This window comes from Artemia franciscana, chromosome 10 (genome assembly GCF_032884065.1).
Source record: "Artemia franciscana chromosome 10, ASM3288406v1, whole genome shotgun sequence".
Classification (NCBI taxonomy): Eukaryota; Metazoa; Arthropoda; class Branchiopoda; order Anostraca; family Artemiidae; genus Artemia; species Artemia franciscana.
In genome coordinates this window covers 40,868,580-40,887,060 of record NC_088872.1, presented here as the reverse complement: position 1 = coordinate 40,887,060, position 18,481 = coordinate 40,868,580, and the positions used below count along the sequence as shown (strand labels likewise).

The window sequence follows — 18,481 nt, the reverse complement described above, 5'->3', positions numbered from 1 at the left end:
AACAAAAATTAAACCAATTGTTAATAATACTATAATTTTTAGTCAAAAACAAATACCTTATTTCATATCCAAAAATAGGGCATGGAGGTATATCTGAGTTTACTCTAAATCTAAAGGGTGATGTTTTCTTGTACATTGCCAAAGCACAGACACACAAAAGCTATATCTGAGTTGGCTATAAATCTAAAGGTGATGTTTTCTTGTACATTGCCGAAGCACACACACACAAAATTTTCGTGTCAAAGGTAAAGTATTTGAAAAACAAGTACATTAAAAGTATCTGAAGTAATAAGTATTTCGTAATCTTACTTAAGTATCAAGTAATAAGTACACCCTAGAGTTTTTACTTAAGTACAAGTACAAGTAATGGAAAATTTTACTTAAGTAGTACTTCAAGTAAAAGTACTTCAAGTAAGTGACAGCACTGGTTCGCACCCTCGTCAATTCCTCTGTCTTTAGACTAAAGTTCGTATTTTGTTCCAGTTCTTTACGAATAACCCATGAATCACAAAGACAGTTTAATTAGAATAAATAGCTCTTTAGAAAGTACTAACAAAAACCTTAGCTTAAAGAGTGAGGTATTGACGAGGGGACGAAGCCTCTCATATACGTAATAATTTCTGTTCGGTTTGAATTTTAATGTTACTCCTTACTTTCAGTTGAAAATCTTGTTTTTTGTATTTAATTTCTGATCGTTTTTAAATAATGCTGGGAAATCCGGCGCGCCCTTCATGGAAAATTCTCTGTGATTATCTTAATTTTAATCTGTCGTAGTGTCTTTTCCGAGAACTTATATGAAGATAAAGCCTCTCACTCATGAAAAGTTAATCCCAAAGAAAATTAATAGAACCGTAATATTTTAGCCGGTAACTCTTAATTTAATAAGCCATAATTAGCATTACCTAATGAATGAAGGTCTAGGAAAGATTATCATATTTCAAAGTTAAGGTTTGAAACATAGAGAGAGCAAGATTAAGTGGAAAATTTAATTTCTAATTTACCTTTTCTATCTCAAAAATTCTATATCTGAAGCTGTTTGAGAAAAATTCATATAGTAAAAATGATTTGCCGATCTTCTTTCCCCGGGGAATCGGTTAGCCAGAGAAATCTCTGGCTGCACCAGAGACCGAAACCTCTTATTGGAACTCCCACTAATTGCTCTTTTTCTATTTTATGAGATAGCTGCAACTTTTTACTTGCTACCCATTCCTCTTTTTTTTAATCGTGTGCTGTAAAGTTTAAAAGTTCAATTATTAAGAGTTCGAGGATTTTACAAAAAAGTCTTAATATTTTGTTAGCCGTTTCTTATGGTTTAATACTGCCATTTTCTGGGGGAGGGGGGGGAGGAGAATAAGATTTTGGTTAAAGCTTATTTGGATATTAATCGTGGGATCAAATTACTTGCCAACATTTTTACATTGTGTGTTAGATTTCAAAACATAGGTCGAGACCTAGGAGGGAGAGCCTGGAGATTGGGGTCATCCATAAAACACCCTTTGAAGGGCTTAGCCCTCACCCGAAAGTTCGAAGCTCAGCTCAATTTGGAAAATCCCAGCCTCCAATACAAAATGACATTCTTGCCCAAGCTGGAAAAACTGCTATCCCACCCAATCTTTAACGATGGTTTGCCTTAAAACAAGCCAATAGAAAGGTCTTGCTGGTTGAATTTTTTTTATCATACCAGTGGAAATATCCAGTAAAACAAGCATTCTAAAATGTTTTTGCTTCTGAACCAGATTATGGATATTGCCCTTCAGTTTAACTAAGGACTTGGAAAAGGCTGCTTTTCAAAACAAAGTTAAGCGGTTGGATGCTCAAAATAAAAAACAAAAATAATCATATTCTTGGTATCCACTAGCAAGAATTATTTTGCAATTTTGTGTTACTTAATCGTTTTTTTTCTAGAGATAATTTTGCTGAAAACACAGAATTAAAAGTAAAACAAAGGTTTTGAGGGTAAAAGCAAAACATGAAACAAAAAAATTAGCCAAATTTATATTTTTTCAAAGTCTTCTAACATAGTCCTACTCAAATAATCTTACTCTTGTTCAATCTATCAGTCTATCAACAAAATGTTTTATATTATATATCGACGTCAGGCAAGCACACAGAATGTGGTTTTCAAGGATATCCATTTTTTAAGTTTTTTTGCTTCAGGGAAAACACAAGAATAGCTAAATAGATAAATACTGTTATTGTAGATGAAAAATCTCTTGCTTCAAGGGGAGTATTGGCTTGAAACCTTCTCCTTCCTTTCTCATACGTACGTACCCGACTTGATACCCATTTTTATTTATAAATTATATCAATGTCGCTGAGCATGCCAGGGTAAAGCAGCCTTAATTCAACCACATCATTTGGGACTGAGCAGAGCAAATATAGTATAATAAATTGTGAGTAATAATGAGCACACTGTCTCACTACAACAGTCTCTAAGTAATGATGTAAAACAAGACCCCGTGATGCAAATAATCAGTTTTTCTTTATTTTTAGATCAGTATAAATTTAGTTAGTTCTCAAATAGTCATAAATCTTTAAATATTAGTTTTAATAGATGTTCAAATATTCTTCCATAATATTCAGTTGAATGAGCCTATAAAACGAATTACTTAGCTTATTTTATTATTTTATTGAACATTGTCATTTTCCCAAGCCGAGTATTAGTTTTTGTGAAGTCTAAAGGAATTAACTTGCTTGACTTCATAATTAAATTACCTGCCTAGAATTTCAGCTTTTCAAAACCCTGCTTATTCAGCATCAGACGAGAAACTTGACATGCATTTATATGAGTATCTTAATGCGCCTAGGGAAACTCCCCAAGATACTAATCGATCACATTGGAAATTGTAGGACGTTGTAAGTTAGCTTTTAGATAAATCCGTTGGTATTGATGAAATATGTATTTATTAATAATTTTTTTATCATTTTTTTTGTTGCAACAGCCAGGTAGATTTTCCTAACTAGTATCATAGATTGGCCTGCACCAATCCAGAAGAATGGGGGGGGGTCCGAAGGGAGCAGTATATTCCCAACGAATCCTCTTTAAAAATAAAAACATTACTTGCTGGAAAACCAGTTTGGCTTTTCAGCCCTTCTCTCAAAGAATATTATAAGGGATCTTATTTTTCTGGGAATATTTTTATTTTCGAAGGAAGGCTTTGCTTAAAATAAACTTTACAGTCAAAACCAGTATCAGTTGGCTGAGGGATACCCTACCCTGGTCAAATCTTGTATGCTTCAAGCTTACCACAGACGAAACAAATTTTAGGTCTCTTTTCGGACGTCACAAATCAATTCTGTAAACTTTAGTTTCAAATTTCTTTCTTTCAAGTTATGTTGCCTTTCTTCAAATAAGTCCTCTTATCAATTATTTACTGTTTTGCCTATTTGAAATTTGTTAAGACTTAGGACTAGAGGTCAGAAATAAGTTTAGTTTTGCGTCATGAATTAACTCAACTTCGACTACAGTCATTTCTCTACCGCTAAAGAATTTTATAGCTTTGTTTCAATGCAAAATTAATCTATAGTATATCTAAAGAAAAAAGTCTTATTTAACCTTGCTTTCGATGACGAGTCTTAAAAGAAAAAGTCTCATTTAACATTGCTTTCGATGACGAGCCCTGTGATGTTAACTCAAAATCCCAATTACTCTTTTCGTAAAATATACTCACTTAGAGGACTTCAAGCAAGTGTTTCTATTTTGCGGAGACCGAAAAACTATTACGAGACGTAATAACGTTATGGAAACATGAAGTTCATTGAAGTTCAAGAAGTTTATGAAGTTCAAAAGTGGCTTAAAACGGATAATCTACGTGGAGTTCACACCAAAATGGAACACTAGCAATACATGGATTGACGTCGGACTTTCACCTCAAGCAAAAGGAATGTACCAATACGACCTTATTGCTAAGACTCTTCAAAAACCATTGGAAAAACTACTCCACTCTTTGCTGACAATTACCGATTAAATAAAACTTAATCTGCGGAGGTTTAGTCTGTTCCAAGAACTGTGTAAAAAAACGAGATCTGATCACGAATTTCTTCTTTTTTACACTGCAATCGAATTGTTGTCGAGAGGAAACGTTGTTCAAGACCAAGATAATCTGAATTTTCTTGGTCTCCCGTACTTTAAAGGGGTTTCAGACCACATTTCCAAAATTCTAAGGAAAAATTATATTTTCACTTACTACAGACCCAGAAAAAATATCAGTTCCCAAATCTACCAAGGTAAAGACCCTATCCCGATAGGTGGAAACTCCGGTGTCTACATAATTCCTAGCTCTTGTGGTCTTTGGTACATTGCAAGAACTGATTAGTGACTTGCAGATAGATTAACTCAGCACTCTACCTCAATTAGTAACACCCTTAAGAAGCGGTGAAAAAATAAATAAAATTCACCATACTGTTTTATTTAACCAAGCTAGCCTAATTTCGCATGACAAAGGTATTGTCCAGTACTACTTAGAAGCTGTTGAAATTTATAAATACCAACATTTAAAGCTTAATTTTAGCTTTGAAAAGAGATTCAGGTGATTTAAGAATAAATGAGTCGTATTTGGGTTTTCTCAAAAGAGAAGCTGATACTTTAGTAAACCCTGAAGTAAACATTAATCCACTTCCCCAATCACATAATCGAATACATCATCAACCCCTTAGGTCTCAAAGAGTATCCGCAAGAAATGCAATGGCTAAAATCAGAAATCAGGTGACCTAGTTCTCCAATTTATTCAGTTGCTGCTACGTTTGTTTGAGTGATTGAAATTTTCCTTTTATTCTCAGTTGCTCGTTAGTATCCGTCGATGGCAGTTCATATTTATTTGGATTTTGTGCAAATCGCAGATATTGGCGAATTAACTCACTTTATTGTTTGTTAGGTATTTGATTTTTGGTCTTTTATCGAATTTTATTTAGTTTTTTTGGTGTTTTTTTTTCATTGGTTTTGTTGTACTTTCCGCGCTTGTTTTTTGGTTTTTGTTTTTTCCTTGATCTTATTATTTTGTTCGCGCTGAAGTAGAGAGGCGGTTGTTCTCTCGAAAAATTTGCTTTCCTAATTTTCTTCAGTATTTTCACTTGACCTTTAAAAAGCCCATTTTTGATCATTTTCTTTCTTCATGTAATAGTGAAAAAGAAATCAAATCCATGCTTGCATCGTAATAGCTGACTATTGAGTTATTTAGAAGAAGCACAACGGGAAGACAAAGATAGTTGGATAGCAAATAGAGAGAAAAAGAAGTGGCGTTAAATGATCGCAATCAGGGATAGAGTTGGGGCAAAAATGTGTTTCTCAAAGCCTGGGGGTGGCGAGTTTGTTTATTTTTCATTTTCCTTTGTATAAAAATACGAAAAAACAACCATTTTTAAAATAAAATGCCAAAACGAGTTAGTTTTCAAAATTTGGGGGAATCTTGGAGTAACATATTTTATCCTGGCTCCCCCTCTCAATTGAGACCACTAAGAGAGAGATAGAGAGAGAGAGAGAGGGAAAGAGAGAGATGGATAAATAGGTTATAACTTAATGGGAAAAGACTATATAGTAATAAGTTTAATTCAAACTGAAATTGCGTGATATTCAGTTTTATTTTTAATTACGGCTACTGATGGAAAAGTGGCAAAAATGTTGTCTACAACCCAGAGCGGTTCATAATGCTTGTTGTATGCTTTTATCATTATAAGATCGTTGTCATTTAAAACGCTTAAAAATTATTGTTGCATTCTAAGATCCTAGTTCTAAGTAACTGATCAATTATTTCTTCTTACACGCTCGAATATAGTGCTCTAGTAATCTTATTTTATAAAAATACTAAATTATAAGTGCACTGCGGAGCAACACTGTCGCTTTTGCAGCTGTTAATATTTAGTATCTAAACAATAAATTAGGATAGAAATTAAATATATAGAGCTATTTAAACAATGGAATCTCAAAGCAAAAATATTTACAGAAGGGAAAATTCAATTAATGGTTGTCTAAATGTTTTGATGCAGTGGCTTAGAGTAACCAAGCAATTCTCTCAATTTAACGTTTACATAAGGAAGTATTCTCGCTACTTGCACTTCTCCAGAATTGAGGCAAAAGGATTTTCTTTTACACCAGCAAAGGATAACAAAGACTTTGCAATTTTACGCTTGAAAACCAGAATTTCCTCCGCCCTTTGGCCTTCGCTAAGCTCCAAGATAAACATTAACTTTGTAAATAGGGTAAAAACGATAACTTGCATTGAATGTAATATAGAGCGAGTACATTGAGTACTGGTATGAATGCAATTCAAGGAATTTGTTCGCCCGTTTCGAAACTTCTCTTAAAAAGAGAAATAAAAGAACTTGCAATGAAGTATTTTAATTGTTTTTATTTATTATAATCTCTGCTTAAAAAATAGGTCAAACATACCACTCTAATGTATAAATTACTCCTACTAAACATTGCTTTGATTTTAGCATTGGAGCCATTATTCGTTTTAAAAATTTATATCACTTTCAAATTACGGGAATTGTTTACTATTCTTTATTATGCAATGACTTCTTTGTACTTGTACACTAATTTTCATTTGTTTACTACATGTTCAACACTTGGAATGTGCACTGTCTATCAAACTCCTACATATATATTTGCGTTTAAATAAAAATATTCTTTTTTATTGTATTTGCATCTTCTCCAAAAAAAGAAGTCTTTTCAGTATGTTCTCTTGGCCGCAGGTACCTGCCAGCTAATTATTGCGTGAATCCAGACACATCAGTGAAGAAGATAGGTAGGGTTCATATGTACAGCTCGGCTTTAAAAATACTTCCCCCTAATCCCATGGCCAAACTTACTTGCGCCATTAGTTTCAACCGTATGTAAGCATTTTAGCACAAAGGTCGGAGAAGGAGAATAGACCTCTGAAAGATATCTGATCTCATATCCAATCAGCTACTTGCCCCAAAAATTTTTCACCAATCATGGTTGTCCGGATAGCTGGAACCTAGTAAAGAGCAAACCACGGCTCGTAGTCGCCAGATACTTAAAAATGCATTTAAAACTTAAATATTTCAAAATGGCGCTGGATCGATATATAATTGTACCAATGGAATCATCATGGTTAAAAACCAAATACAGAATAAGTGCAGTCACCCCAAGTTAAAAAACAAGGAAAATCCCTTTTTTTTATTGGAAGCACTGAAGTATCTTTTTTTTTCATCTTCTTGTTTTTTCCTCGCCACTAGTCGAGCAGTGGAATAGCATAGAGAGCAATTTGAAAGCTCAATTGAAAGCTAATTTTTATATCTACTTTCTTTTTATAAATTTAGCTTGATAACTCCGTCATGAAGTGCTAAAAATAGCACTTGTTATGCCATCTCTGAAGTGAAAAGTCGAAGAGGCGCGAAAAGGGTACCATCGTAATTTTCATGTTCAAAAACCCTTAACCTGAGGTTTATTATTCTTCTTATTGTATACTTCCCCTCCAACCCCCCTCATATGTTTCCTAAATTGTATATTGAGTAGCTGAATCAGCACGCTATTGCAACATCGTAGTGAGCTGCTCAATGAGTCAATTCGAGGCTCTTGATCATATCAGAAAAAGATTTGTAGATTGTAGTTTTTATCTGGAAAATGCCATCAGAAGGGGAAAAAGGGCACCAAAAATGACATTTTTTGTGCCATTTCTAGAATTAAAAGTTGGAAAGTATAAAAAGTGCATCATTATAAGCAATAAAGCTGAGACTCCTCAGTTGGAGTCCCCCACTCTTGCTAAACCCCCTCCCAGGCCCCTTTGAAAGTGAAAACTAAAAAGCACATTCTGAAAAAAACTGCCAAATGAATAAAAATTATCATAATTGGATTTGGGATAAAAATTGTTACTTAAGTTTATCTTAACAGCAAAAATTAATCGCGGAAACAATTTTTCTGATATTTACAAAAATAGCTTGAAACGCTGTTGTCTCTTTTTATTTTTTTTTTATTTTTTTTAAACTAGTGGGCATAGAAAATACCATAGAAAGTTGTAAAAGAGCTCATCTGAAAGCTAATACGAACATGTATGTGCTTAGCACAAATTTTTCTTGACAGCATCAGCCCAAGGTGGCATGTGGTAGCAAAAAAGATGTGACTTCGTGCCTATAATAATGAAATCTCCATTGCAAAAATCCTTAACTAGATGCATAAAATCTCTTTATAGGGATCGGATTTCTTCATAAGAATAAATCTTTTCTATAGGGATGTTCCCATGAAAATTGGTAGAGGGCAGTGCCCCAGGAAACAATAAGCGATTAAAAATGCATGTAAAGGGATAAAAAGATCTATCACCATTTTAATCTCGGCGAAAAGGAACTTCAAACATCCTTGACAACTTCACCGATGACTTCACTTCGAGATTAAAATGGTGATATATCTAATTTTTTTTTAATTTATATAAAACGTTGAATGGTTTTCTGGGGCCTTGTTTTTCCTCTACTCGCGTTCATAGAAACGTCCTTACAAGAAAGATTTACCCAAATATTTCACCTTAAAAACACTGTAAATTTTGAACCTTTAATTTGTTTTTGACATTTCAGACTCTCCTGTCTCCCAATAAACATTTGGAGGTGTACATTTTTTAGAGATAACGGTAGTTCTTGAAGCATTGTCTTAAGAATATTAAGCACGAGTTAAAAAAAGGTTGAAGGGGGAAGTAGAAGCCCTCCTGTATATTTAAGAGCCCTGGATAAAAAAAAGCTTGGAGTAACAATTTTTAACTAAAGAGTAACAATTTGTACCAAACGACGCAAACGTCTAGATTTAGAGTTACCGGGAAAATATTTCGATGAACGAGTGGGTTTGTGAAAAAAGCACTCCTCTTTCTGTGACATCATGTATATGAGCTTTTTAGCACGTCAATGTAGAAAGTATTTTCTTTATCACTATGCTCCTGCCCTTTCCTCAGTTCATGCACCACTGAGTGAATTTTGTATCCAAGCTTACGCAGGAACATTTTTCTGCTCTCGTTTTCTCCCGAAGAGTCAACTGTGAGGGACATTATAAAGTAATTTTTTCCTTTGACCCTTTTCTTCCACAGGTGTGTCATCGGTTTGCCCTCTGTAAAGTATTTCAAAGGTGAATTCAAAAGAAGAGGAACCTCTTTTCTCCTCTGTTCTTAAGGGAAGTTCCAATAGTTTGCGTTAATCTGCTGCTTTTTCTCCTCTACAATCTTGTCCCTGCATTTCAAATATTAGGTTTTGTTGCACAGGAAAGGTAAGGGATACTTCTATCGGGCATTCTTGATTCTTTCTTCGATGTAGAGGGCCGTATTTCGAGCTCGTAGATTAGATTAGCAGGAACCACCACACTAATCTCAGCTTCTGCAATTAAAGTTGATGGAGGCTCAGCTTGAAAGGTCTGTAAATTGAACATTAATGCATTAAGACAGACCTATTAGCATTTGAATCATATCTTATGTCTGGAATATGGACTAAAATTGAGTTGATAGATGTTTTCAGCAGTAGGGGAAAATGGGGTTCAAATTCAAAGACAAAAACGCTTGGATCATTTTAGGGATAAGGGTTCATCTAACCAAAATATTCCGAACACAATCTCAGTTGCACTAGAATTGTGAAGTAATAAATTTCCTCATTTTCATCTACCTTAAGTGCTGCTGATGGTTCTATGGCTGCTACTAGTGTTGCTGATGGTTCCACGTCCATTATTAGTGCTGCCAATGGTTCTACGGCTGTTACATAAGTATCTTGAATTAGAGTAGATAGCTTCACGTTAAAGTGTAACTGTTGAAATTTTCATCTAAAATGCGTGACATCAGCTCGTTGATCAAATGATGAACACCAGTAACTTAGAATTTTGCGATAGAAAATGTTTCCTTCTTGCCTTTTCACGCATGTTTTTTTCCTAAATCAAAGAATGCTTTTACTCTGTATATATGGCTATCACCAGATCAAAATTGCAAATATAGCAAGACAAAAGCGCAAATACGTAAATCTATCAGTCTTAGAAGTTTTCTGATCGGTGAAATGCATTTACTGTTGTGACATCGATTCTGTAGCCATATTCAAGTTTTTTCTGCAAGTTGTCGACAATACATTCACGGTTTTGCGATGATTTAACATATTGATTAATAGATGGAGTCACGATAGACAGAGTTGGTCTTCACCAATGGAAACCGCGCGTTCGAAATAGCATGGGCTACATCTAGCTCAAGATGTAAAAAAGTGACGTTCTCGGTTATGTCTTTTGAAAGCCGCAGGTGCTTGCATCTGATATGTAGAACATATTGTTGTAAATAACTATTTTCAAAAATGAAGCAAACAAAATCAAAGCACCTTTTACAACTCGTAACTGAGCATAAAATTGAATTAATTCTTGCTGGGTTAACAAACTATGAACCCAATTTCAGAAAATTCACAGCCAAGTTACGAACACAGATACCATTGAAGAACAAATAATAGCCGTCATGAGAAAAATTTAAATGTATACATGCATTTGTTTGAAGACATAGCCAAGTAGCCAAAAATTCAAAACAACTCATGCTTTTGATGTTTATTTTAATGTTGGTTCTAGTAACGAGAGATTATTGGAATGCGACTTTACATGTAGTTTCATTTAAGAAAACTTGTTTTGCTTATTTAATTTCTACTCGTGTTTCATAGCCTGTCTAGGATTACCGTGAATACAATGAGGGCTATCACCCCTCAAGCTTCACTTTTTAAATAAAAATTTAACTTACGCGCATCAATGATTCGAGAAAAGAAATCATTTAATGTATTTGCTTTTCAAAATAAAGTGTGAATATCCAAATATGACTATAATTTTCTACATGTATATATATGTATATATATATATATATATATATATATATATATATATATATATATAGAACCAGAAGTGTGGCGGCTTCGCTACCGGACCCAGCACTCAGCACGCCGCAAGGCTTTTATATATGGACTTTCACTGTCGCTTGTCTTCTAAACGCCGACGATTGGAGCCTTTTCTTGATGTCTTTACGTCCAAATGGACCTTAAGTCAGATGTAGTGCCTTTGTAAAATTAAAGTTTTTTTTAACTATTAACTTTCCCCTCGGCTTGTCTTTTGTCATCATGAATGACATATCGCCGAATCTTTGTTTCTTTTAATTGTTCAGGTGGTGGGAAAAAAGCTTATTCTTTTTCCTCGGCTTGTCTTTTGTCATTATGAAAGACATATCACCGATCCTTTGTTTCTTTTAATTGTTCAAGTGGTGGGACAGAAACTTTTTTTCTTCCTACAATGTGTCTACTCCAGGTTTCTGATTTTAAAAGGTATGAACGACATTGATTACCTTATCCATTCAAAACCTAGTCATCATTGCTATCATTTTCAATTTGTTTGGTTTGGTTTACCTCGGCTTGTCTTTCGTCATTATGAAATACATACAGCCGAACCTTTGTTTTTTTAAACAAAGATATGGTAGGCATTGATGGCCTTATCGATGTCAAAATAAAAATGGAGAGCGAAGACACACGCGGTTAGAAGACATACGACACCGACCATGTGAATGAGTAAATGAAAATCAACCTGGGCAGCGAGAATCAAAATGAGTCAAAATTGAAAACGATAGCGATGATGATTGGGTTTGGGATTTTGACATGGATAAGGTCATCAATGCCTACCATACTTTCGTTAAAAAAATAAAAGGTACGGCGACATGTATTTCATAATGACGAAAGACAAACCATGGTAAAACGAACTGAACAGATTAAAAATGATAGCAATGGTGATTGGGTTTTGGATTTTGAAATGGATTAGGTCATCGATACCTACCATACCTTTGAAAATCAAAAACCTGGACTAGATAAATCGTTGTAAGAAAAATAATGTTTTGTCCCACCACCTGAGCAATTAAAAGAAACAAAGGTTCGGTGATATGTCTTTCATAAAGACAAAAGACAAGCCAAGGCAAAAGACGAAGTTTTGTCCCACCACCTGAACAACCGATAGAAACAAAAGTGATCATCAATGCCTACCATACCTTTGAAAATCAAAAGCCAGGACTAGATAAATCGTTGGAAGAAAAATAAGTTTTTGTACCACCACTTGAACAATTAAAAGAGACAAAGGTACCTAACATACCGTATAAAATCAAAAACCTGGACTATATAAACCGTTCGAAGAAAAATATATTATGTCTTTTCACCTGAACAATTAAAAGAAACAAAGGTTTCGGCGATATGTCTTTCATAATGACAAAAGACAAGTGGAGGTAAAAGTTAAAGGTCCAATAAAAAAACGTAATTTTTCAATGGCACTACCTCTAATTTAAGGTCATACCTTTGAAAATCAAAAACCTGGACTAGATAAACCGTACTAAGAAAAAGAAGTTTTTATCCCGCCACTTGAACAATTAAAAGAAACAAAGGTTCGGCGATACATCTGTCATAATGACAAAAGACAAGCAGAGGGAAAATCTAAAGGTCCGTTAAAACAAAGCGTAGTTTTATCAAGGCACTAACTCTAATTTAGGGTCCATTTGGACGTCATGACATCAAGAAAATGCTCAATAGTGAGAATCAATATATATATATATATATATATATATATATATATATATATATATATATATATATATATATATATATATATATATATATATATATATATATATATATATATATATATATATATATATATATATATATATATATATATACCTGCCGTGTGCCAAGTGCCGACATTCTTTAAATACTTTTTCAATTAAATTACAACTCGAAATTATATCTTCCGAAAATTAGATTTCATTAAATCATTTTTGGGAAGATTTTCATTTCCAAGGTCTTGGATGTAATTTGCAAATGCTTCCTGTTCAAGAGGGGCCATATATTTTTGTTCTAATGAAACATGTTTGAAATACTTCCAAGAATGATTTTTTCTTATTGACACTTCAAGTGTTTCAATGCGGTTGCTTCTGAGTTGAACTGGTAAACACAGTCAGAAACCACCTCCAGCAACTAGAATTTTACCTCCAATTGGCAAGTTTGGATTTGCAATAATTTTTGTCACACAGAATACAATGCAAGGTTTTATAAGCGAAAATTTTTCGTTTGATCCATCTGTGAAAAAACATGGTCCATGTATGACAATCTTATTATAATAATAAGTTTGATTGAGCTATATCCAATTCAGAATTTGTAAACCGTTCTTATCTAATACACCTAAACCAAAGGTAATTGCATATATTTTAATTATAAAATTTTGTTATACTTGGGGCTGGAATATTTACAGGAAATGTGTCAAGACCTGTAGTCGGTTCACCTATTCTGGGGAGAAGATCATGGGTTTTGTCTGTTTTTCCTTGAAAATGGAAAATCATGTAAGGGAGTGCCCTCGTTAAGGTACATTTTTATTGCTGCATCAATAAAGAAGCAGTTAGTTCATTGTCTGAAACTTTCTCCTGCTTCTAAAACTGAAAAGTTCTATCTATATTAATAGTCATTTATTCATTATCCACTATATTTCTTTATTATCGGAAGACAACAGTCACTTGCCAGTTAAAGTAGCAGTGAAGCCTGTTGGACGACAGGATTGACGAAGAAATAAACACAAATATTTTTGTGAGGATCGGAGAAAAGATATTTTGGTTCATCTGGTACAGAATCGTTGTTACCTTGACCCCTTTAGCTTCCAAAAAATTTCCTCAACATTTTTAGCCTGTTCCCACATCCATTACAGAAAAAAGGGTAGACTTACCAGAACTTTAACTTGGAAAATAGCTATCTATGAAGAAAAAGAGTCCTCCCCTCTCTTTAATCAAATTTCATTTCCGTCTTCACGAGCGAGTAGTCTAATATCTATTTTGTATATATGTTTCCTACCAAGCCCAGCTTTTACCTTAAGACATATGACCTTAGTTTTACAAATTCAGAAAAACCCATCCTCAATAATTTATTTTTTTACTGACAAAAAACAAAGTCCAATTTTGAGCTTGGGTCCTTGACCCTTATATATGAAGCTCAATTCTCTACGATATTAGCTTGCAGAGCGCGCTATTTGGCTTTACACTTTTGCTGCACGAAGATATTAAGACCTTGATTATTTTTTTTGTAGAGTAAGAAATTTTTCGTGCTTATACATATACAAACCATAATCAACATTTGCACAATAATTGTACATTATCCTTCTAAAATCCTTCTAAATCCTTATCTAAATCCTTATCTAATCCTTATTCTAAATCCTTAAAAATCCTTCTAACCCTTATCCTTCTAAATCCTTACCTAAATCTAAAAATTCCTTCGAAAAATCCTTCTAAAAATCTTTCTAAAAAAAGGATCCACATAAAACATAATATTTCAAACCCAATCGTAACACATGTAGAGCACACACATGTTTGAATTATTATTATGTTTTATGTGGATCCTTTTTTTAGAATGATTTAGAAGGATCCTATTTGAATATTTCTACCTGGGATCCTATCTGTTTCTACCTGAACGCCAACAAATATTTGCTCTACACACATGTAGAGCAAATATTTAATAATTTAGCAATAGAAAAATAAAATATTTGTTCGCGTTCAGGTAGAAACAGATAGGATCCCAGGTAGAAATATTCAAATAGGATCCCACGTATTATTATTAAGGTACTTTAATGTTCTGGTTGGTAGAAATAGGGATAGATCACATCCTAGCCTAGGAAAATTTGGAAAGGAAAACAGCAATTTTACAGATATTAAAATCTAGTCAAAATCAATACACTATTTGGTTATAAAATGGCCAATAAGTTAATGTGGTAGTCATGTGAGTGTAAAACGCCAATCTTATTGACTGTTTTATTGAAAATTTAAGACTGGTAGGAGCGATACAGGATACTGGGGTATAAACGAGTGCTTTTATTGATGTTAGAAGCAATCAAACAGTTCGTGGTAACGAACTGTAGTTAGGAGCGACCCGGCTCAATAGTAACCAAAACTCTAAAAAAGAGTTTTAGAGTTTCAATAGCTACATCAAAAGAATCACATTTTAATGCTGATTTTAAATATATAATTTGAATCAAGTTTAGTCTTACCCATCAAAAGTTACGAGCCTGAGAAAATTTGCCTTATTCTAGAAAATAGGGGGAAACAACCCCTAAAAGGTGGTTTCGTATCAAGTCAGGAGTTAAGTAGGACTGTTTTTTATCCCTTTATACATAGACATCTTGACGGACTTCACCCTGAAGAACGCGGCAAAGGCCAAGGGGGACTATGGAATCATACGGAAACGTAAAACTTTTCTATGCTTAAATTATGCAGGTAGTTCGAGTGTTCTAGATAAAATTTTAGCGAAATGAATGAGACTTTGGAGGTTTTGAAGGTTCAAGTTGCAAAATAGATTTGAAACTGAATGTTAAGAACAATAAGTCACATAAAATATGAATAAACTAAGATGAAGAGATTATATTGGATAGCAAAAGAACGATCGAGATGATACCTGGATGCAAGAGACTCACTTACCTTGGTAGTGTTTTATTAAAAAAGATCGTGGATGCAGTGAAGATGTAAAAATCAGAATAACCCAAGCTCTGCTTCTTTAACAGTAAAAACAGTTTGGAATAAAAGAAGGATAAGTCTGCAAACCAAGACTAGAATATTGGAAGCTATAGTGATGCCAGTGGTCAATTTTAGCTCTGGAACGTGGGTGCTTTGAAAGACCAAAAAAGATTTGTTATATGTTTTCTAGAAGAGTTGCTACAGATAACTTTGGGCACTTGTTTTGACTGATCAAATGTGGTTTCATCCCACTTTCTAGGGCTATAATAAGTGAAAGGTTGAGATGGCTGGGATTCGTTTGGTGGAGGAAGGGGGACAGACAGCCACAGATTATTCTTTTCGACTCTCCTTTTAGGGTAAAACAAACTTATGGTATCACTAAATAGGGCGGGAATAGGTTATAATGATTTAAAGCAAATTGTGACTTCTTTGGAGGGGTGAAGAGTGAAGCTTTGAATAGATTCAGATGGATGAGAAGCATATGCAGGTGTTTCTTTATCAGCGTGGAAGTGCTGATGTTATGCCGCTTCTATAAGTCAGGGAAAATACAGAAGTCATTCAGCAACTAGTAGTATGGATATGGTTGGAGTTCAAAAAAGTTACTTTTAAATTGATTATGGCACTGCCAAGTTACACGAGCACTGGGATTACTGGCATAATCATGGAATGAAACAATTCTAGAAGTCAGAAAGGCCCTTATTCTTTTTAAATAGCTTTCCATATGTGTTACGAAGTTTCACAACGGCAATATGCAATAATTACTGTTCCTGGTGGCATAAGTATTCCAAGCAATAAACCTCTTTATATTAGAAAACAGTTCCCATAACATAGTTGTGCTTGAAATTCTGCTTGATTTGTTTCAGGAATGTAATATTGGGCCCAGGTCTCATATCTTGAGATATCCCCTGAATTTAAGGAGTCTTTTGTGGTGCAGCATTTCCAAACTGACGAGAAACACAAAGAAAGCCTTAAAACTATGTTTAAATTATTTGTGGTGACGTTTTATGATGAGAGTATTACAAAGCTTTTTCACAAATATAAAGGATACCTCAATCATCAGGGTGATTAAACAGAGATGTAACCTCGATTGTACATGACTTTCGGAAATGAAACATTATTCACTAAATTAAACAAAATTATTCACTAAAATCACTAAATTAAACAAAAATTACTTAAATCTTGTGTTTTTTTTCTCACCAGGTGGGAACCATGGGAAGGGAGCGGATGACTAAGAATATTATACATGAAGGGTTATTCAAAGTCATTTAACAAAGTTTGCCCACGGTTTAAAACTTTTGTCTCTCCAGCATATTTCATGCCCGGTAGTATAACGTTTTTGAGTAAAAAAAGTTAATATGTTCATTAACCCTCAACTTCATTTCTATTCAAATTTTTCTTCGGCGCTATCAAAACATTGAAAATTGCATTTATCTCTTTATCTGTTCAAGAAAAAAACATAAATATTTTTTTAATAATCAGACAATACTTTTTTTCGAGGCGTAAAGTTCTTTTTGGCACTTGAAGAAATAAAAAACCATTAAACATTAATCAATCTAAGGACAATCTAACTGCTAGCTTATGTTTTTATAGCAGTTTAGTTGAGTTCATTATTTTAGTCAAATTTCTGGACAGCATTAGTATTTTATGGAAACCAAAGGAAATAAGGGTGCTTCCATCAAAACAGGAAAGTATAGCTTATTAATGTAAAAATACAAGCTCGAAAAGTTCAAGGAGGGTTTTCAGAAGACAAGAAGAAATATATATATATATATATATATATATATATATATATATATATATATATATATATATATATATATATATATATATATATATATATATATATATATATATATATATATATATATATATATATATATATATATATATATATATATATATATATATATATATATATGCTCATTAGAGTTCATCAAGACTTTGTCTTATTAGACAGCTACTCGTATAACACTTTTCCTTTCACGATCTTTCTCCCTAGAATACTCCTATAACTGGTAACTTAGCTAAGACTCCTCCGATAGCAACTACTGATAATGGTATCACTCCCACAGTGATAGCTCCCACAGTTAAATTTATAATTAAGAGCTTGTTTTATTCGATACGTTGTAAAATGCTTTCAGGAAAGCGCTAGTCGAACGTTAACATAAATTGCAGCACTTTGACTCATTGCGCTACAGTTTTGCAATGTCACTCTTGCCTTGCCGTAAGCACCGGCCTCGCAAATCTTGACGGCTTTGTTCCCGCTTGGTTCTTTGCCAAACTTTTTTTACAGCTTAGAATTTGTAATATCGTCTTTAAATGTCAACAAGAAAGTAATATAATAAGCCATTTTCGCTTGTCAATTTTAAGTTCTGAAAAAGGCTGAAGAGGCATTCAGCAATGACATTTGACAAATGCAAGGAAAAAAGTGTTCAATCATTTCGAAATCTTCTGGGACAAAGAGACATTCTGCACGGGATTCCATTCGGAGAATCTGTAAAGGGACGTATTATGGCTAAAAACATATACACTTAAAAAATCTGAGGGGAAAGAAGCTTTTTGGTTATATAATTGTGATATGGTGCACAATAACAAGTTTGAACTGAAGTTTTCTTTTAATTGTGATTTTGCGCGGCAAATTGTGGAATAAGTGGCAACAAGGGCTGTTTTATTTCTAAGTTTACCCTCTTTTGATAAATTAAAATAAAAATGAAATAAATTATTTGATTAAAAATAAGTGTTTAAAAGTTGAAAAGTTTGGCGTTTACCTATTGCGACAGAGGGTGGCAATTTTTGATAGTCCTGGACGACAGGCATAGAAACCACAAAAACCGCAACGAATTCTCTTTTGTGAGGATTGGTGAAAAGTGTTTTCTGTCCAAACATAAGAATTTTAAAGTCACAATGCCCCTTCCCTCAATCTTCAACAAGATTTTTCTGGAAAGTTTCAACTCCATGCCCCAGCCATGAGACGAAGCTCTGGAGACACACCAAAACTACAACTTTGGAATAATTTCTTATACCAC

At 33.7% G+C, this 18,481-nt stretch overlaps 1 protein-coding gene across 1 annotated transcript in view; it reads left to right on the top strand.

Moving 5' to 3' along the window:
* The window catches only part of LOC136032195 (poly(3-hydroxybutyrate) depolymerase-like), a 283,620-nt gene that overhangs the window by 264,294 nt on the left and 845 nt on the right, over positions 1-18,481 (top strand). The window lies entirely within an intron of this gene.